Here is a 21,838-nt window from a genome sequence, read left to right on the forward strand (position 1 = left end):
GTACCATAATCTTGAACCTTTCACCAATTTCACTATTCTGCCTTAAGCACCGACATTATTGCATTTTTAAGAACTCTAAAGTTATCCTTGTGGGGTTTTTTTTAAAACCACAAAGAACCCTGAAAAACAATTCAAAACACTGAAAGAACTGTGTTTTTTTTGTTGTTGTTGTTGTTTTTTTATGTTTTGAGGTTATTGTGGTGTGTGGTGAACACCCCAGGGGGGATTTCTGGACACATTCATTCATTAAAATCCAGATATTTCACAATGCATAGCCAACAAAAACATACAGAAAGAATATGATGTGAACAAACAACAACGCAGTGACTCTGATAATTTTGTGAGACAACTGACCACTAACTAGTAACTACTGAATTTCACAGGATCGATGAGGATTTACCGCATAATCATTCTCAAGGAAGCAGTATTCAGAATTGTTTCTATTAGGCACGAGTCGAAGACAGCAGTTGACGAAAAAGCCCTGTCTTTAACATACATTACGTTCCCTCACATTCGCAAATTTAACATGTAATCACGTTGTTCCACACTTAATTTCATTTTGTTCCACTGCTTTAATCAGGTCACATGCTTGGCATAGCTTAGTACCAGCTATTACCAACAAGAGACAGAAGGAAGAGAGCGCTGGACATAACACTGTAGGTTACATTGATATAGAAATTATAGACATATGCCTGCCTTGAGCCAAGAATCCACTGGAGTGATTTCTTTCCAAGACTGTAGGACTGTAGGGAATCTAATTTGAAGCCCCGTAGCGGAACGAATATCGCACGACTCTCAATTACATTTCGAAGTGCTGAATGTCACGGCGCTGAATGTAAGTGTTCACTGAATTGATCATATGGCTCAATAACTGAGGCCTTGATGCTCCAATATGCTCCTAATTAGTGGTGGACATAGTAGGTTTGTCGAAATGCGATTTTGGTGCCTGTGCCGGCGCCTTCGTCTTGTCTTTGGACTCACACCTGTGCACACAATGGCATCTGGAAGACTCCCCAAACATGTCTGTTTCTGTTCTGTTTAAGAGTCTTGGGTGTTTTAAATAGATTTTACAATTGTGTTGTCATAGAAACAACAGAGGTTTGTGTCAATGAGAAAGTAATGAACGGAACAAGAACAAGAACAAGAACAAGATTCAATTCAATGTGACTGTTGGGCCCAGAGTTCTTAGATCAGCATGTAAGAGTGCTTTCAATCGAGCTACAAGCTAAACCTGAAAACCTTCCAGTCAGCATTACTGCCAGACTATCAATGGGTCATCATGCCAGCTGAGCTAACCCATGCAGGAAGCAGCACATTGGAGTGACATCAGTGATCAGTTTAAGATGAGGGTATGACAAAAAATAGTGCCCATTCTAATACCCCTCAATCTCTTTGGTATTAGTGTGATTATGTGATATCTTTTAAATTCTCCGTTATCGAAAAGCTTCCGACTATCTATCCTTATACATAAAATAAACAGATATCCTGTCCAGTAAAAGATAAATGTCCGGTAGAAGCTGTCCACAGGACAACCATAACCCGGACACTCCAAGAAGCTAGGCTGTATGGAAGAGTGATGAGCTATATGAAATCGTGTTTGGAGTTTGCCAAATGCAAAAATGTCATAGACTCACAAAACAGGTAGAAAAGCTTCTCTGGTCTGATGAGACCAAAAATGAACTTTCCGGTACAAGAGTGCTATGCTGGGCAGAAGTCCAATACTCTTCCTCACCCTGAGAACACCATCTCCACAGTGAAGCATGATGCTGGTAGCAATTTCCCCTTAGCCTCTTTAGTTGGTTTCTCTAACTAATCCCTTCTGTACCTGGTCACTAACATTGGGTGGCCGGCATCCTCCAGGCAAAGTGCCCTGTGGGATGTTCAAACCCTGTTCAAACCCTGTTACTTTCTCAGAACCTCAAGATCTCCCAGTGAGCATCCTTGCCAGTCTATCACTGGGTTATCGTGCCAGCTGAGGCAACTGCACAGGATGTGGCACATTGGAGTGACATCAGAGCTTGATCTAAGAGGCATGCAAGAGGGTGACAAAAATAATCCTCTTTCCATGTCCTTTGGATGAGTGCTGTTATATCATTTAAGGCATCTACTATAAGTACCCTTAAGACTGACTGTCCTTACACATAAAAGAAACAGATATCATGTCCAGTAAATGATGCCCAGAACTGGGTGCATAATCTCAGTGGATTGTCTTAACATTTTAATTAGACTGTTACATTCACTTTCCAGCTACTAGCCAATTATGTGGGCTTTGGATATTTGTCCACTCCATGTAGTTAGATATTTGACACCTGTTACAGCTTTCTTCACTATGTGAATGAGTTTGGGGCTTTGGAGTTAAATTAATCTATATCCTTAGCTTGTCAGTTATTTAAACCCACATCCTCTAAAAGTTTCTCCCCCCAATTCAACTACCACGTAGCATAAACAGAGAACAAACTGTGATGATCAGACTGTAATGGCAACTTTTATCAACAGTAGTCTAAAAGATCCAGTCGAACGTTCCGCGCTCTGTGCCAGTACCGGCAAATCAGAAAATAGAAAGCGTATCAGGGTGAACTGTGAAAAAATAAAAGGCGGAAGGAAATATACTGCATGCTCAGTGAAAAAAAGCAAGGGAAGTGCTTGGCTGAAGTGTTTCAGTTTTAGAGACTGACCAACTAGCAAGGGATCCTGTAGAAAAGGGGCAGGTAGAAAAGAGAGAGGGAGGGGGACTAAGGAAAATAAAGAGCTCCTCCCCATTTCACTGAAAGAGTCTGCTCTCTGCTGGGCCCCACGACCCGCTTGGAGCACAGCCAGAAGCCACAGCACCGCCAAGAAACTTGCTAACACACACACATTTACACATAGGCTCGCGCTAACATAGTAAATGCACAGCGAATAGACACATGCTCTCATAGTCCCGTCCCCCCCCAACCCGTCTCCTCCATCTCCACTGACACAAGGTCCCACTTAAAACCACACATGCACACACTTGGCCTCTCTCTCTTTCTCTCTCTCTCTCTTTCTCTCTCTCTCTCTCTGTCTCTCTTTCTTTCTCTCTCTCGACTTTGTGCCAGCACTCTGTCCCCTGATAAAGAAGCTTTTGAATATCAATGAGGTTTATTTTCTCCCTCCTCTCCCACAACCTTTATAGAGCGACTAGCTACACTTGGCTTTTAAGAAAAGGGTGTGTGTGTTGGGGGGGAGGGGGGGGGGGGGGGTAATTAGGAAATCAATACCTTTCTCCAAACCCTCTTCAGCTATGCACACCAGTATTGACGTGGTGTATGTCTTTCCTCCCCCTCATACACTCTGTCTTTCTGTCTCTCTCTCTCTCACATACACACACACACCTACATGATTAAACAAAGACACAGCTATGAGTACACACACACACACACACACACACACACACACACACACACACACACACACACACACACACATGCTATGCAGGAACTGTGATGAGGGGGCTGAAATGTCATTAGTGGCTTCAGTTGCAGTGTGTGGAGCTGACTCTTTAGTATCAAAGTACAAAATACTGATAGCCATGACACCCCCCCCCCCCCCCCTCTCTCTCTCTCACTCCTTATGACTTTATATCTTTCCCATGTAGAATTCCATAAGTCTGTAAGTTACATAAATAAGTCATTTTTCTGACAAAATCATTGAAATGCTAAATGAAATAACTAAAAATCTCTTGTAGTGGCGTGTTTATCTTATTTAGGTGTACGTTGTGTACATTTTTAGGAAAACAGATCCATCCATCCATCCATCTTCTACCGCTTACTCCTTCTTCAGAGTCGCGGGGGAACCTGGAGCCATTCCCAGGGAGCATCGGGCACAAGGCGGGGTACACCCTGGACAGGGTGCCAGTCCATCACAGGGCACAATCACATACACACTCACACACCCATTCATACGCTATGGACACTTTGGACACGCCAATCAGCCTAGCATGTCTTTGGACTGGGGGAGGAAACCCCCGCAGCACGGGGAGAACATGCAAACCCCGCACACACATGGCCCTGGCGGGAATCGAACCCCGGACGTGTGAGGCGAACATGCTAACCACTAAGCCACCGTGCGCCCAGAAATTAGATAAATCACACATAATATGACAGCTTACAATCTTTATTAGTCCATTGCAGTTACTAATTACTATTGTCCAGGAGACACAATCATCACTAAGCAGGCAGAAAACACATCCTATGATTTACTATCAAGTAATCGGTAATGTTATTACTAATAATGGGGTATTTCGGCACATCTCCTAATGACTATAATGTTTACAGAAAAGACAGTGTGGATGGTTGAGCCTTATCTTTCAGCACATAATAAAACAATAATGACGCCTTGACGACACATGTCAAAACCAGTGAATATGAGAAGTGTATAGGTGTGTGTGTGGGGGTGTTTGTATGCGTAAGTGCTGGCGATGCACTCACAGTCCAACTCGTTGTTGTGACAGTGACATGAGGCGACACGATTTCCATATGCAAATGAGATGTAAACAGAGCGGCAGGGAGCTGCTTGTGTGGCTACTGGATGGTGGGGCTAGCATCGCCATGGAGACAGGTCAGCCAATGAGTGCTAGGGATGGCAGCGTGGCTGGAGGTGAAGGGCCAGGAGACCGCTGTAAATGTACGTAAGAGCTCGAGTGACCTGGCGCAACCTTGTTTATGGACTGCACTGACATGATTGTGATTTAGTGCTTATTTAGAGCTTGCAAAGGAGTTGATTGTCTGCCTGTGCCCTCTCACTCACTCACTCACGCACTCTCTCTCTCTCTCTCTCTCTCTCTCTCAAGCACGCACACACAAACACACACACATGCAGAGCTTGACCAGGCCCGCATAATTAACCATCCTGAGCATAGCCAGGGAAATGAGGTCAGGGGTTAATGCTTACAAGCTTCCTGTGGCCTTGAGCTGGAAAAGTGCGCAGTGTGTCATTTGGATAGGTAGAAGTCGCCTCTTACAATAACGTGTGGCCAGTTTTGTAGATTACAGTGTGTTTTTTATTGTAATATAGGTTTGCATATAGGTTTCATAGAGGGCAGACTGGATATGAGACACAATGACTACTTTACAAAGCAGTGGTATATGAACCATGCTAGTTATTTACCACACAACACCTCAGAGACTTTTTCTTGCTAGAGCACAAGCTAATCAGTTCAGAAACTGACATGGCATCAAAATAAAACGTAACAAGAAGTCTAGATAGTATATAGATGATCGTCAGGATGCTGCTATCTTTACTTCTGATATCTGAAAATATCTTCACATGGTTTTCGTTTTGAAGTTTAAACCTTTTGTAATATATCAACTGTAGTGTGTTAGCTGGCACGGTTCGTCAGTCATCATAGCTAGTTTTCATATAAACTGAACGTTCGTGTCATTATGGTGGAGACTACTGTTATATTATAACCTCCCACAATGCAACACATGATCGCTGTTGCTCAAGAACATCTCTAACAGTCATTTTTACCAATATCCTGTAACTCAGGAAGCTTTATGGGAGTTTCAGAGATAATATGCTTATTTAATGCTTAAATATATGCACATATGTGTAACACAGTAGCGCAACCATTAATAATAATAATAATAATAATAAAAGTGTAACTGTAATGTTAGCTACATACAAAGGTTTAAACAACTCATCACAGTAGATCTTCATTCTTTCGTTAAACTATAGATGGATTTCGAGTGAACAGAAATGACCAGAATACGCACTCAAGCAACACGCTAGATATGAAACGTAAGAGGATGTAACATACTCGTATGGATTGTCAGTAAGGCAAATTTTATCCATATGCCGTTGCTTGCCATCCGTCTGGGGTTTTCTAAGATACGAGTATTTCTCCTTCCCTTTCGAGCATACGAACTCTGAAAAACAACGCTAAAACGCCAACCTCTCACGAGTGCGTGAACATGTTCGAAGCATAAAGAACTAACCAAAATGGTGGAGCGATCCCGTAATGCAACGCGACACGATGTCGATTCCCGTAAAGTGGTTAGTGTTGGGTCCTTCTTCTAAACATCTGTGAAGTGTCATGCTTACTGAAAATTGCTAACAAAATGGCTGTTCAGATGTACCTCGGAGGTGTAAAAGCAAGGTTCGAAACTGAGCTGGTAAATGGACCGACTGTTGAATATTACAGCTCTTTTTAGGAACGCTCGCTCGGCTGTTTGTGCGTGTGTTTGTGCGTGTGTTTGTGTGTGTGTGTGTGTGTGTGTGTGTGTGTGTGTTTTCGTACGTGAGCTCCAGCTAGTTAAGTGGTTAGCTGTGGTGCTCGTTCCCGAAATACACCAGAACACTGTTCCAGCAGCACACCCTCTCACACTGAGAGCACACACTAAAAATATCCCTCTCACACACACAAACACACACATAGAGTAGTGTGGATGAGTGGGGGAAGGGCGCACACATGCTCCCAGACACAAACGCTCTCTCAGACACACACACACACACACACTGTGCCTGCTGTCTCTCCCATTATTGCCTTGTTTATTTCCTGAGTATGAAATCTATCGACTGGCCGACACTGTGCACACCATCAATCGCTCTCACTTTCGATCCCCACAAATCCCCAAATTCCGCTTGTACACACACACACACACACACACACACACACACACACACACACACAAGTAACACCCTGGTTAAACCTTGCCTAAGGCTCAACACCTAGGCCTATATATCTTTACATGCGCTACCTTCACTGCAGTACAGATCAGGCAGGACCGACTTTCAAGCGCATGACTGATTACGGATCAGCTTTCACCATTCATAGAATCGTGCTCTTCACGTACTGAAACCTGATCCGACATCAGCTCCGCTCATTTCAGACACATGATGTTTAGTCGCTGCAAGAGGCCGTTAACAGACGCGGATCTAACGTTCGTTTCGCACGGTTTTTATGCATCTCTACTTCTCAAATCTGTGATATTTAAACGCCGCAAAGGGCTGCGGTGTTTTTGGTCAGATTTGTTCGCATGGTGCAAAAGTAAAAATGTTTCCATTTAAAACATGAGAACTTTCTCAGGATAACGTCTGGAAAATGCTCGTTCAGAGAGTGTTACTTACAAGGTTAATTTACCATCTTACAAACATCCCCTGATTATCTACTCTGAGGTTAGAAAACTGCATGCTAATAATGATAAAACACACACACACACACACACACACACACACACACACACACACACACACACACAGAGGTTGTTTTGTTACCAAGAAACTGGGAACTTTCCCCAAGCACTGACACTGGAGACTCCTTCCATAAATGTAAATAAACATCTCCTTACCGAACACTTCACCATTTCAATGGTTACACATTTTATCTTCTGTTAATTAAAACATGTTTTTTTAAATCCATTTATTATTGATTGAATGTAATTGATTAGATTATGGAGCGTGTCCACCATACAAGTCTTGGTAAACGAGTTGTTACTATAGAAACAAACGCATTAATGTCAAACTGTGATTTGAAGTACAGCTGCAACTATTGTCAGAGCTGCCGTTATAGAATATTTATCAACACTTCTGACCAATCAGATTCGAGAATTCCTCGTTGTTGTGCTATAATAATAATAATAATAATAATAATAATTATTATTATTATTATTATTATTATTATTATTATTATTATTATAATATATTCAAAATTTTAGATGTTTTATTTCCATTTCAATTTATTTTTCAACATAACTTTATTAATATTTATTGATTTATTTATTTTAAGTTTAGTTTAGTTTAAGTTAGATTAGATTGATGTCAGGGGAAATTTGTCCTAGATCAGTGGAGATAAAAGTGGGGACCAGTACTTTTCCATGTCATGTCATCAGCCCAAACCTGTCATCAGAGAAGGGGAGCGTTCCTGAGAGGTGGCCTACCTAAGGAGTGCAAACACACACACACACACACACACACACACACACACACACACGTTTGTCTTACTATCCTTATGAGGACCTTTTATTTACATAATTATTAATGCAAGTCATTAATATTATGCGTACACCTAAATGTAACCCTGACCTTTAACCCTTCCAACAGGAAACTGGTCTTTTAGTTTTCTTTTAGTAATCTTGCAATTTTTGTCAAAAAAAGCAGTTTACCTCATGGGAAGTAGCCAAATGTCCTCACTAGGCCAAACTTGCCAGATATTCCTATCCTTGTGGGGACAACTAGATATAAAAACATGCCTCAACACCCATAACATCCAACCCTACACACACACACACACACACACACACTCACACACATGCACACACACGCACACACACTCGCACACACACATACATACACACGCTCACACATGCACACACACGCACACGCGCACACACACTCCCACACACTTCCACACATGCACACACACGCACTCACACACACATACATACACACACTCACACACGCACACACACACACACACACAGGCAATGTGATACAACCAGCTACATTGAAAGTCTACCGAGCCACAAACTATAACACACACACACTGTTTATATCTCGACTATACCCCACCTCCCCAAAGACCCATTCCACATTCCTCCACCTCCCTGCATTCTTTTACTGTTGAGGAGGGGGCCTGACCGACTTTCCTCTCTCTCTCTCTCTCGTTCCTTCTCTTTCTCACTTAAACACACAAATTGGCCCTTCAGACACACTCCCTTTCTCTCTCCTCGTCTTCATCCTCTAGTTCTCTTCATTTCTCTCGGTTTCAACCACGGGTGTAACGTACAAGACGCCAGAGCGGATCCTGTATCTCTCTGCCCTCTGGTCCAGTATAGCCTTTGTCCTGCGACGCGTCTTCCGTCTTTTGGCTATCGTTCCTCTCTTCCCCCCCCATGCGTTTCTCTTCTCTGCTAAAGAGATGAATACATTCAGAACCATCTCTCTGCTCTTGATCCGCAGGGGCCCAAATTAACGCAAACCCCAGAGAAAGCAGCACAGGAAAAAAAAACAACAACTGGTGGGCAAGTTATTATATGGGGCAGCAGCTGGAGCGGACTGATTTAGTGTAAATGTGATTCGCCCTTCTTGCAGAACAAGTGAGGAGACGGGGAAGAGAAAAAAAAGATAGAGAGCGAGAAGGAGAAGAAGGAAGCCAGACATCTGCACAAATTACCCACCCAGTGAAACGGTAAACAGGAAAACACGTCACACACACGCACACACACACACCCACACACACACACTTGCAGACACAGTATGGAAGAAAGGAAAGGAAAGTGAGCAATAAAAGGTTCATGGTCAAGGCCATCCGAGCCGCTTCCTCCACTGATAATAAGGCAAAGTGTCCTTATCGAAGGAAGGGCATTTGAGCTTTGTTTTACTCGCTGCTCTCTCCTACTCTGTGTGTGCGTGTGCGTGAATATGGATGTATGGGTGGGTATTGTGAGCTTGTGTGCTCCCCCATGAATCAATCTCTCATTAGGGTTTTGTCTCTGCCGGTGGCGCTCGTCAGTTCACTAGGCTCACAGTGGGAACGAACACACACATACTTAACGCACACACGCCACCTAGCACTACAAAGACGGAAAGCTAATTATTGAGGATAATAATATTCAGAACTGTGCTCCTCCGCTTGCTCCCAACGGTAAGTATACTACAGTCTAGAGTGCTGGTTCAGAATACAGATAGTGTCGCTAGCTAGGTAATGTAGGTAGGGCAGTTCAATTGAGTTCGGTTTTATTGGGTGTTTCACGGTGCTGTCGTGTACAGTGATTTAACGTGATTGCCACACAGCCGAGTTTGACCGTGCAACCGAGAGCAGTGTTGGTATGGAAACAGGAATACCAAAGCAGTGGAGAAGGGAGGTGAGGGAGAAAGAGAGAAAGAGAGAGAGAGAGAGAGAAGGGTGTTAAATAAACTGTGGTGAGTCCAGTGCTCCAGGTTCAGCTTTCCAGGTCTCTCTTAATTACCAGGGAGCACCTCAGAGTCAACCACAGTACAGTACACAGCAGTCACCAACCTGGAACTCTCTGTGCCTGTGAACGCTTCCTGTGGTACCCAAAAAAGGAGATACATACTGTTTTAGTTCTCTGGAGATGGGGACATTACTTCCTATTTAATGCTAGTATTTATAGTAAACACTAGCAGTAACTTGGCTTTATGCACGAACCCAACCAAACAGAATATTCTGGGATTTCCATCGAACTCTGTGGGAATGTTATGAGATTGCTGTGAGATATGTTCCTAGATAACTAAGCTACGTTCCAAACAACATCCATCCATCCATTTTCTGTACCGCTTATCCTACACAGGGTTGCAGAGGAGCCTGGAGCCTATCAAGGGCAACTCGGGGAACAAGGCGGGGAACACCCTGGACAGGATGCCAACCCATTGCAGGGCAAAAAAATCACACAACTTGAAAATGCCAGTCAGCCTTTGGACTGGGGGAGGAAACTGGAGTACCCAGAGGAAACTCCCAAAGCACGGGGAGAACATGCAAACTCCGCACACAAAGGGCGGGGGCAGGATTCGAAACCCCAACCCCCAAAGGTGCCAGGCAAACGTGCTAACCACTAAGCCACCATGCCCCCGTTCCAAACAACAAAACAGTATCATTCTAAATACTATGCCAAAAAAAATGCATAAGGAGATCACAAGTTTGAATTCCAGCAATACCACAGTTATCCAACCCTAGGTTGGGAGACCAAGAGAGTGAAATTGGCTGCACTTTTAGGGAGGAAGGGATGGAATTACTCAGTTCTCTGTCAATCAGAGTGAAACCATCCAATAGTAGGGATCTGTGAGCTCATTTTAGTGCTTTACTCCAAGTGTGGCAAATATGCACATAGCTTGGAGGAAGCATGGGCTAGCCTTCATCCTCCACACATGGTAGCTGGTGTACAATACAGGAGAACTGGCTAGAGTGTGGTATATTGGCAAATTGGGAGAAAATGGGGTCAAATGATGAGGGGGAAAAATAGTGTGCCATTATATGAAGTAAGAAGTGATTTATCCATTAATTCATTCATGTTGTGTCACCTTTAACCTGCTCAAGGTTGTAGTTGATATGGAGTTTCCCAGCAGCCTTGTTTTTACAAAATGGCAGTCATCTGAGTGACGATTCTGTGCTACTTACATATGACCAGTTAATGCTTGCACTGTATCTATTTCCTTTCATATGCCAATGTTTGGTACCTTTGGTATCCTGGCAAGCAGGTTAACCAAGTTCAGCACACTAACGGCAAAATACGGGAGAGATTTGTTTCCATAAAATGTACTGTGTAGTGTAAAAGAGCTGTATGTTCATCTTTCCTTTTTACCTCTGCTTTCAATTATTATTTTCTTTCTCTTTACGTCAGTTTTACTCCTTAAGTGTGTGTGTTTGTGTGTGTCCTAATCCGTTCTGAGTTTCTTAAATGTCTCCTCCATGTGCTATTTCTGTCGCCATTCGCCACTGCTGTGATGGTAATCGGAAGCCAAGCAATGCTCTCCGATTCCTGTGAGCAAGTTGTTCTCCCATTCAATAACAAAACACATCCACCCAAACCAAACACATGTGAGCAGAGAATCTGTTCTTAATTGCTTATTAAAAATCTCCGTTTTCTGGTTTCACACGATTGCTTTATTCTCGGTAGAAAGCAGTACCGTAAACGATACTGAAGCGATAGAAACTAAGGGCTCTGTGTAAAATTCCATCTACTGAATACTAATGAAGTATGACCAATCAGTCATCACAATTAAAGGACAGCTTTAGGTAGGCCTATCCCATGATGCACTGCTTTGACTGGCTCTCAATCTCAGCAGTTGTGTTCCAGCCCACGGTGTTGCCTGACAACTGCAGCCACCCACACTGCGCTGTCACTCAGAGACAGAATGACTAAAAGGTGGCCATTTTGAATCTGTCCTAAACCTCATTATAATACATGTCCATGCTAACTAATAGACCAAAAAGACAAGTTGTTTATCTTAATGTCCAATTCCCATTCCTTATGATTATGAGTGACTAGGAAAGTGTCATTTGTCATTGCAAGCACCGTAAATAGCACTAACAGCTCATTAGCTACTAAAGGAGTATAAGATCAAAATATTTATTTTTAATATTTCACTTTTTTTTTTTTTAATAGTTGGTATCAACAGTACTATTTTAATATAGCAGACTGTGATAGGTAGTAGAATGTTTCCCTCCTTTTCTGTGTTAAATAGTTTGCATAAACTTAACTGAATTTAAATAATATTCTGATTGACAGCTCGGATGGAGTAAAAACTGCATTTATTCACTGTACACTTTAGTAGGAGCAGGTGTACTCCTGCTTATTCATGCAATTATACAACCAGCCAATCATGTTGCAGCAATTTATATATATATATATAATATATACTTTTTGTAAATCAAACATCAGAATTTAGGGGAGAGTGTGATCTTAGTGATTTTGACCATGGTTTTCAGTACTGGTTTGAGTATTTCATGAACGGATGATCTCCTGGGAATTTCATGCAAAATAGTCTCTCGAGTTTGTACAGAATGGTGTGAAAAACAAAACAAAAAACATCCAGTGAGCAGTAGTTCTGTGGGCCGAGACACCTCATTGGTGAGAGGGATTAGAAGAGAATGGCCAGACTGGTTTGAGCTGACAGGAAGGCTACGGAAATAACCTCAATATTCACTCTTTACAACCGTGGTGAGCAGAAAAGCATCTCAGGAGGCACAATACACAGAACCTTCAGGCGGATGAGCTACAGCAGCATCAAGATCCACTCATATCAGCCCAGAATAGGAACCCGAGACTACAGTAGGCACAGACTCACCGAAACTGGTGTGCTGAAGACTGGAAGAAGATCAGGCGAGTCAGCCACATGATTGGCTGATTGGATAACTGCATGAATGTGCAGTAAAGTGCATAGTGAGTGTTTATAAACATGTCAATCTGAATCAAATAAACAGACTAATAATCAATTTACTAATCTAATAAATGGACGTATCATCACCAAGTAAACTTGTACTTGTGTACGTTTACAGTCAGGATTCTCGCATATGCAAAATGAGCCTTTTTTCCTTTGAGAAAGTAGAGATGTATATGCATTTGATGAATGTTAAAGCACTGTATAATTATTGCTACGTTGGATGGGCAGTGTGATAGGGATCTATAATATATCAAAGCAGAATGATGCTGGAGTTCTAAGCACCTCTGGAGGTTATTTACACCAAGACTGACAGGCATAACAAAGGAAAACTCGGGTAGCAGGCACCAATGTTAAGTAATGGTTACACTCTGATAGGACATGATTCTTGTTGTTATGGTAACGTTGACGTTCCTCGCATGCCTCTCCTCGCATGCGAGGAAAATTTGGTTTCCATTACATATAATGTGCATGAACTTGAAGATTTCCAGCACATTGCTGAGTTTAGGATGCACAGAAAGCATTCATTCAGACTCCGTAATCAAAATGATTTCATTCGTATTGACAAAACGTGCGCGTGAACATAGCCAGCGAGGAAACCCGCGAACTTCAACACAAGTGCAATTCATCATCATGTACTTGGAGAATCAATTAGCTATCATCAGTGTGTGTGAAATGTCTACACTCCATGGCTGTGAATTTCAGATCCTTGTTTTCATCAACGTTTGTTTTTCACTGTCCAGATGCCAGAAATTATCCTGGAATGTCTACACGTTTAATAATAATAATAATAATAATAATAATAATAATAATAATAATAATAATATATATATTTTTTAATTTTTAAAAAAGGTTTTTGCATCTCGCATTAATGTTGCTCTAAGTGGTTCTGGCACCGGATTAGATTCTTCAGATTCCACATCGTCTGGCCGTGGTATATCTCGCTTGTGAGGGGAAACGGGAGTAAGGGAAAGAAGGTAGGACACTGTTTTCAGTGTCCCTCTAACCTACTTTTTCCTCTCGTCCTCTTAAAGAATTGCACCCATCCACAATGAGGCCTCTGTTTGAACAGCGGGATCATCTACACTCACATCAGTAAAGAGCCTCTCAGAGAAAATCGACAAAAATAATACATGTTCTTTCAGTTAGTCCTTTTCTGATCTCTCGTTGATTTGTTTTAAAAGCTTTTTTTGTTTGTTTGGGGGTTTTTTTGCTCATATTCTCAAGCATTACTGTCACTGACTACGTTTACATGGACAGCAGTAATCTAATTATTGACCTCATTCTGAATAAGACAATATTGTGATTAAATTGTTTACATGAGCTGCTTTTAGAATACTCCTTTCATGTTCCCGTTTTACATGTTATAGAACATAGAGCGATTAACGGCACACGTCATTACGTCACCGCGCCACGCTGTCCGACGTCTCTCCAGAATTTCACGTATCAACATATAGTTGATACGTGACCATCTTCGTTATGGTACCGTATACAGTTTTGGGTGTTTCATTATTAATTTTATGAAAGCTTCAAGTGCAGTTAATTATTTGTCGTGCTGTACGTGCAAATAGACGACTGCTTGAAGCCGTGGGCTGCGTCCCAAACCGCGTACTTACCTACTATAAATTAGCTGAAATACATGTATTTCGCCAACTATATAGGAAGTAAGTGCGCGGTTTGGGATGCAGCCCTGCTCTCTTGTTTACTGTTATATGGTTGAGCACTGCCGTGTTGCCGTGTTAAGGTGTGTGCATGTCTGTAACGCACCTCGATAATGCGACTAAAACAGGAATACTCCACATTTCTTAATTCCATTTGTGTTTACTTCGTGTATGCGTTAATCAGATTAAACTCCCCTATAATCGCTGTTTACATGCTAGTTTCTTAATCAGAATATCGTCTTAATCGGTTAATATCGGATTATTGTCGTCTGTGTAAACGTACTGAGTGTGAATGACGGTTGTGGGTCTATTTGCTTCACACCAACATTACCACCATTAGGTGCCTCTGAGAACATTAGAATTTTGGCTACTGTGCACTGTGTAACCCACCTAAACACTTCAGTATAAGTAGACCACTGCCAAATATTGTGTTTACTTAAACATTGCTTCACACTTTAGCTCAGTTGCGTTGCCTGTGCACGACATGCGATTCTAAAGTCGTTCCATATGCTGTTCTGCGTGCACTACACATTTACGTCTCTCCAAGGCTGGAAGCTGGTTTTAATCAGGCAGTTCTCAGGGCAGCTTCATATGCTGTAGGTTTAGCTAATGAAGTGTTCGGTGACATTCTCCTTTGACATCGAGCTCAGACCAGTTCTGTAGTTTAGTATAATGATATTACAAATGGTTTGCTTTGAGTGGAGGAAACTTGTTCTTGATCATGGCAGACACACCATTTCTGCCAGTCTGTACTGAGAGAAAGTAAAGGAAATCTCTTAAGCTTTGAATAAGTCAGTCTATTGCTATTAGCATAATGCTCACAGGAATATATTTTCTCCACAGTTTTGTTATTGGCCAAACCAACCAGCTCTTCCATGTCACACGACAACTAACCGGGTAAACACATCTTTGCTCCGAGTCACGTAAAAGAAGCTGGCCGACCACATCTTTCAAACTGCTGCTCACAGGGCAGAGTGACACACTCCAGGGAAAGCAGTATCCACCCTCTTACTCATACATGAACTCACAGACACCCGGGATTGGCTAGTGTCGCTGTGCTGTACAAGGAAGAGAGTGTATGCCACCTCTCCCACCTGGAGAGCATAGCCAACTTTGTTCCACTGTCAGGATTTTATCTCGCCGTCTCCCAATAATAGATGTAAATGTCCACCAATTGAACTACTGAATCCCAACTGAGTTGTGAAATTCTGGGTTGAGTTTTTAATGAAGCCCTAAAAGAATTGTTGATGTGTTTATTAACTGAAATGCAAATTCTAAATTCAGTTATAGGTTGTCTTGATGTCACATGACTAGAGCCATGTATGTCTGAGAAACAAATCAGAAAGCTCTTTTTAAAACTACAGAAATACAGATACACACAGCAAAATCCCCAGTGTTGATTTAACACCCAGAGTGTTGAATGCACACCCTACAGTGTTTATATAAGTCCACTGGACACAAATGAACACTCTGGGTGTTAACTCAACACTATGGATTTTACTGTGCAGCCATGGCCAAAACTAGCAATGAGGACACTGAGGTCCAGACCTCGGTGGTTCCAGAACCCGCATCGCTTATCTCCGTCGTGATAACGTAGTGCCAGAATGTAGTCTGCTATGCGGAAAAACATGCAAGCCATGGCTACAAAACCAGCAGTGATGATTAGCTCTAAACTGACTCCTTAATCATCCATTATATTTAGAGGACAAGCAAGAGGACAACCCTACGCACTGGAGCTAATAACAGGATAACGCTAAACCAAAATATTAATCAAATAAAATTCAACTGTCTAACTTTTAACTCTTTTTGAATGTATGAATGAATAAAGTAGGTTTGAATGTATGAATGAATAAGGTAGGTTTGAATGTATGAATGAATAAGGTAGGTTTGAATGTATGAATGAATAAGGTAGGTTTGAATGAATAAGGTAGGTTTGAATGTATGAATGAATAAGGTAGGTTTGAATGTATGAATGAATAAAGTAGGTTTGAATGTATGAATGAATAAGGTAGGTTTGAATGTATGAATGAATAAGGTAGTTTTGAATGTATGAATGAATAAGGTAGGTTTGAATGAATAAGGTAGGTTTGAATGTATGAATGAATAAGGTAGGTTTGAATGAATAAGGTAGGTTTGAATGAATAAAATAGGTTTGAATGTATGAATGAATAAGGTAGGTTTGAATGTATGAATGAATAAGGTAGGTTTGAATGAATAAAGTAGTTTTGAATGTTTGAATGAATAAGGTAGGTTTGAATGTATGAATGAATAAAATAGGTTTGAATGTATGTATGAATAAAGTAGGTTTGAATGTATGAATGAATAAGGTAGGTTTGAATGAATAAAGTAGTTTTGAATGTTTGAATGAATAAGGTAGGTTTGAATGTATGAATGAATAAAATAGGTTTGAATGTATGTATGAATAAAGTAGGTTTGAATGTATGAATGAATAAGGTAGGTTTGAATGAATAAAGTAGTTTTGAATGTTTGAATGAATAAGGTAGGTTTGAATGTATGAATGAATAAAGTAGGTTTGAATGTATGTATGAATAAGGTAGGTTTGAATGTATGAATGAATAAAGTAGGTTTGAATGTATGAATGAATAAGGTAGGTTTGAATGTATGAATGAATAAAGTAGGTTTGAATGTATGAATGAATAAGGTAGGTTTGAATGTATGAATGAATAAGGTAGTTTTGAATGTATGAATGAATAAGGTAGGTTTGAATGAATAAGGTAGGTTTGAATGTATGAATGAATAAGGTAGGTTTGAATGAATAAGGTAGGTTTGAATGAATAAAATAGGTTTGAATGTATGAATGAATAAGGTAGGTTTGAATGTATGAATGAATAAGGTAGGTTTGAATGAATAAAGTAGTTTTGAATGTTTGAATGAATAAGGTAGGTTTGAATGTATGAATGAATAAAATAGGTTTGAATGTATGTATGAATAAAGTAGGTTTGAATGTATGAATGAATAAGGTAGGTTTGAATGAATAAAGTAGTTTTGAATGTTTGAATGAATAAGGTAGGTTTGAATGTATGAATGAATAAAATAGGTTTGAATGTATGTATGAATAAAGTAGGTTTGAATGTATGAATGAATAAGGTAGGTTTGAATGAATAAAGTAGTTTTGAATGTTTGAATGAATAAGGTAGGTTTGAATGTATGAATGAATAAAGTAGGTTTGAATGTATGTATGAATAAGGTAGGTTTGAATGTATGAATGAATAAAGTAGGTTTGAATGTATGAATGAATAAAGTAGGTTTGAATGTATGTATGAATAAGGTAGGTTTGAATGTATGAATGAATAAGGTAGGTTTGAATGTATGAATGAATAAGGTAGGTTTGAATGAATAAAGTAGGTTTGAATGTATGTATGAATAAGGTAGGTTTGAATGTATGTATGAATAAAGTAGGTTTGAATGTATGTATGAATAAGGTAGGTTTGAATGAATAAGGTAGGTTTGAATGTATGTATGAATAAAGTAGTTTTGAATGTATGTATGAATAAGGTAGGTTTGAATGAATAAGGTAGTTTTGAATGTATGTATGAATAAGGTAGGTTTGAATGAATAAGGTAGTTTTGAATGTATGTATGAATAAAGTAGTTTTGAATGTATGTATGAATAAGGTAGGTTTGAATGGCATAGATTCAGTTTCGCCACCATTTGTTTTGTTTTTTAGCACAACCTCAGCTTTTAGACATTTAGACATTTCTGTTTATCTACAGTTCAGCAAATTTCACAGGTCCTGTGTCCTGAGTACACTCATAGGTAGCTCATATCCTGTATATTCCAGAGAATAAACATTGATACTTCCTAAAGTAACAGGCACACAAAAGATATCTCATTTTGTGTCATTTTCTCTGATTATTTCTACATGCAATCACCTCAGAGTTATTTACGGGAATATGACATGACGTCATCGGGATGTGTCGATTCCAGTGGTGAGGTTTATGGAAGATGGAAGTATAACATAACAGAGATCAGAAACTGATGTATTCGGTACATTGTGGTATATTAACCGGGATGCAGACCGCACTAAAATATCGATCCTGGTTATGGCTTTGGATAAAACTACTATAGTTGGTACCTGCGATTATATTATTGCTATATTAATATGATTATACTGCTACATTTAGCTAATCCTGGCATGAGATGTGCACATAATTGTGATCAGTGTGACAATTTACCAACTGCCGATGATCCTAAATCTATACATTTAACACTCTTTTAATGTATATTTCAGTATAAATCAGTTTTAAAGATGATAATTGAATGTAGTTTAACATTAAGTATATTTTAAAATGAAACAAAAAAATGATATATGTAGATATTAAAGTTCTCCATTTTTATTGCCATTACCACACTATTGTTTGTTTACACAAGAAAGGAAACAAATAGGTTTTTGTACGTTTTTAAACCGCTTCTGCTAACAATTTGTGAAAATCTGTGAATTTGTGAGTCACTTGTCACTCACATCACGGGCAAAATGATGATTTTTATGGGTTTTAAAAGGCAGAAAGGGAGTTTGCATTCCTTGCTTGGGAATTACAAGAGGTGGGGGATAGTGAAGGTGGGATAAAGTGGAATACTGTGTGTGTGTGTGTGTGTGTGTGTGTGTGTGTGTGTGTGTGTGTGTGTGTGTGTGTGTGCAAACTGACGGACTCAGTGGCCTGAAGCCTGATACTGGCCCCCCATTCGCAGCTGCTCCTTCACGCCCACCCTTTCACCGCCCCCCCACCCCCCCACCCGCCTTCCTCCCTCTGCGTCTTTCTGCCTGTCTGTCTCTCGCACTTTTCCTTTAGGATCAACTGACTTAAGACCCAGAACATGGGCAGGGAATGGACTGGGACTTGAGAAACAGAAGACATAAGAAGAGGAAGCAGAGAGAGTGAGAGAAAGAGAGCGAGAGAGCTGGAGAGAGAGAGCAAGAGAATTAGAGAAAGAAGACAAGTTGGTAGAATGAATGGAGAGAGCTGGAGGAGGCTGATGTGGGAGTTTGATAAAGTGTGTGTATCCTGAAGTGTGTAGGTGTTTATTTTGTGTGTGCGCTCTGATGTCTGCCTGTGCGTGGGGGTGTGTTTGTGTGTTTGTGCGGGTGCGTGTGTGTTTGTGTGTGTGTGTGTGTGTGTGTGTGTGTGTGTGTGTGTTTGTGTGTGTGTGTGTGCGTTTCCCATTGCCCAAGGCTGGTCCTGCCAATTCAGCAGTGATGAGTGAGGCTAAATTATTTAGCTATACTGTGCTGGACTGTCTCCAGTGAAATGCCTTGACTGGTCCCCTGTGTGTGTGTGTGTGTGTGTGTGTGTGTGTGTGTGTGTAAACACTTGAACGCATACAGCGTACCACACGCTCTGGATGGATCTCGCTCTTTTAAAAGACTGAACAAAAACCAATGCCTTTAAACAAATCCTATTTGAATATTAATTAAAGGAATACTCCAGTGTTTTTCAAACTCTTTTTTTTTTTTTTTTTAAATCACGTCTGACTGGTACAGACCATTAACACAGACTAACACAATAGGTTCAATACATTTTTCCTGGTAAATAGGAAAGGATAAAAAGTTCTCCACGAGTGCCCCAACAACTGCCCATAGTCTGTCATTATAAATAACGTTTAAGCCAGCAGGATTTCTGTTCTTTTCTCCGTAAAAGGACATGTCTGTCGAAATTGTAGTATAATTTGCCCAAAGATAGATATTAGGTTGCAAAATAGTGCATTATTCCTTTAATGCTTTGAAGCAAATTGTATACCATGCCTCAGATTTGACAGCATTAGTATCTGTGTAATCATTTCTGAATGGAAATGGATTGAAGATGCTGATCAGTGCAGTGCAGCAAACACACAAAGCGGTAGAACCCGTTAAACAAACAATATCTGGAACTTAAAGGAATACTCCAGCGTTTTCCAAACTAATTTTCATACGTCACATGGACACGGTAAACGGGCGATTACCACACAATCGATTCACTCGATATTTCCCGTGTAAACAGGAAAGTTCTCGACGACTGCCGTTACATTCAAGCAAACTTTCAAGAACTTTTTTTTTTCAAGGTTTTCTGCTCTTCTCCGGACACTGGTCGACATTCTCGTCTGTATTATTTATCCCCACAGGATGAAGTAGACTGGATTATTCCTTTAATGCCGGAGTGATGTGCACTGGTAGAACCCTGGACTTTTCTCCCATTTCTTTAAAGAAATCCACCTCTATTTATAGGATAAGCAGCTTTCCCCCCTCGACAGCTTGACACGCCGTGACGTCTCTGTTTTTGCCTTTTTGTAGAAAATGTGTGTGTGTGCGCGTGTGTGTGTGTGTGTGTGTGTGTGTGTGCGGGTTCACAGCTGCACGGCAAATGCCTCACAGCTGGAGGGATGGTGTGCGAGGCTATAATCCATGATCATGCCCGAGCACACATACGCACGCATGAATGCATGCTCATGCACCCCCACACTCTTGGTAACCATACATGCTGTGTGTGTGTGTGTGAGTGTGTGTGTGTGTGTGTTTGTTTGTGTGCGTGTTCTCTCAGCGACATGCTTCAGTCACAAGCATCTGTAGCTGAATCTCATTTCCTTGATATTATTCGCACCGTCGCATACGCCGAGAGCACACAGCCTACAGTCGCATTAGGATGCATCCCTGCAAGATTTGCATAAATTAACCCTCATTTGAAATTGATCCAGAATGTTAAAGCTTCGAAAATAGATCCGAATCTTTCTATCTACAATGTTAATGGCTGTAGCGTATGCAATGTTCGATCTCTGTGAGGATGTGACTGTACACAACTATACGGTGGAATTTTGCATTACAACGTTATAAATACTGTGGATTGACATTTGTTTATTCTCAGAATATGGAGACAGATTTTTTTTAAGAAGCTCCACATGACAATCATTGTACAACTAAAGTTCAATGAGGGGTGTATATATATATATATATATATACATGCACATCGAATTCTGTTAAAGGTCTATATTCGGGTTGCAGCCATATTCCGAATATGATGTTTACATGTGTACAGGCATCGGAATGTTCATGTATACATGGTTGGTGTACAACCCCAATTCCAAAAAATTTGGGACACTGGGTGAAATGTAAATAAAAACAGAACGCAATGATTTGCAAGTCCCATAAACCCAGATGTTATTCACAATAGAACAGAGTAAATGTACTGAGTAAATGTACCATTTTAAGAAACAAACAAGGTCACTTTCATGACCGCAACAGGTCTCAAAAAAGTTGGGACGGGGCAACAAAAGGCTGGAGAAGTAAGTGTTACTAAAAAGAAACAGCTGGGGGAACATTTTGAAACTAG

At 40.7% G+C, this 21,838-nt stretch overlaps 1 protein-coding gene and 1 long non-coding RNA gene across 3 annotated transcripts in view; one reads left to right on the top strand and one right to left on the bottom strand.

The window, feature by feature from the left end:
• The window catches only part of bcl9 (BCL9 transcription coactivator), a 113,545-nt gene that overhangs the window by 61,134 nt on the left and 30,573 nt on the right, over positions 1–21,838 (bottom strand). The window lies entirely within an intron of this gene.
• Positions 1–21,838, top strand: part of LOC108258851 (uncharacterized) — a 33,535-nt gene that overhangs the window by 11,444 nt on the left and 253 nt on the right. The window contains exons 3-4 of one of the 2 annotated variants that reach the window (XR_001810761.3): positions 9,052–9,148; positions 10,272–13,604. This is a non-coding gene — a long non-coding RNA (uncharacterized LOC108258851). Of the gene's footprint in view, positions 1–9,051; positions 9,149–10,271; positions 13,605–21,838 lie in introns of those variants that run through there. The other variant, XR_008393569.1, reaches the window with a different exon arrangement.

The sequence above is a fragment of the Ictalurus punctatus genome, chromosome 26, assembly GCF_001660625.3.
Source record: "Ictalurus punctatus breed USDA103 chromosome 26, Coco_2.0, whole genome shotgun sequence".
NCBI classification, from domain to species: domain Eukaryota; kingdom Metazoa; phylum Chordata; class Actinopteri; order Siluriformes; family Ictaluridae; genus Ictalurus; species Ictalurus punctatus.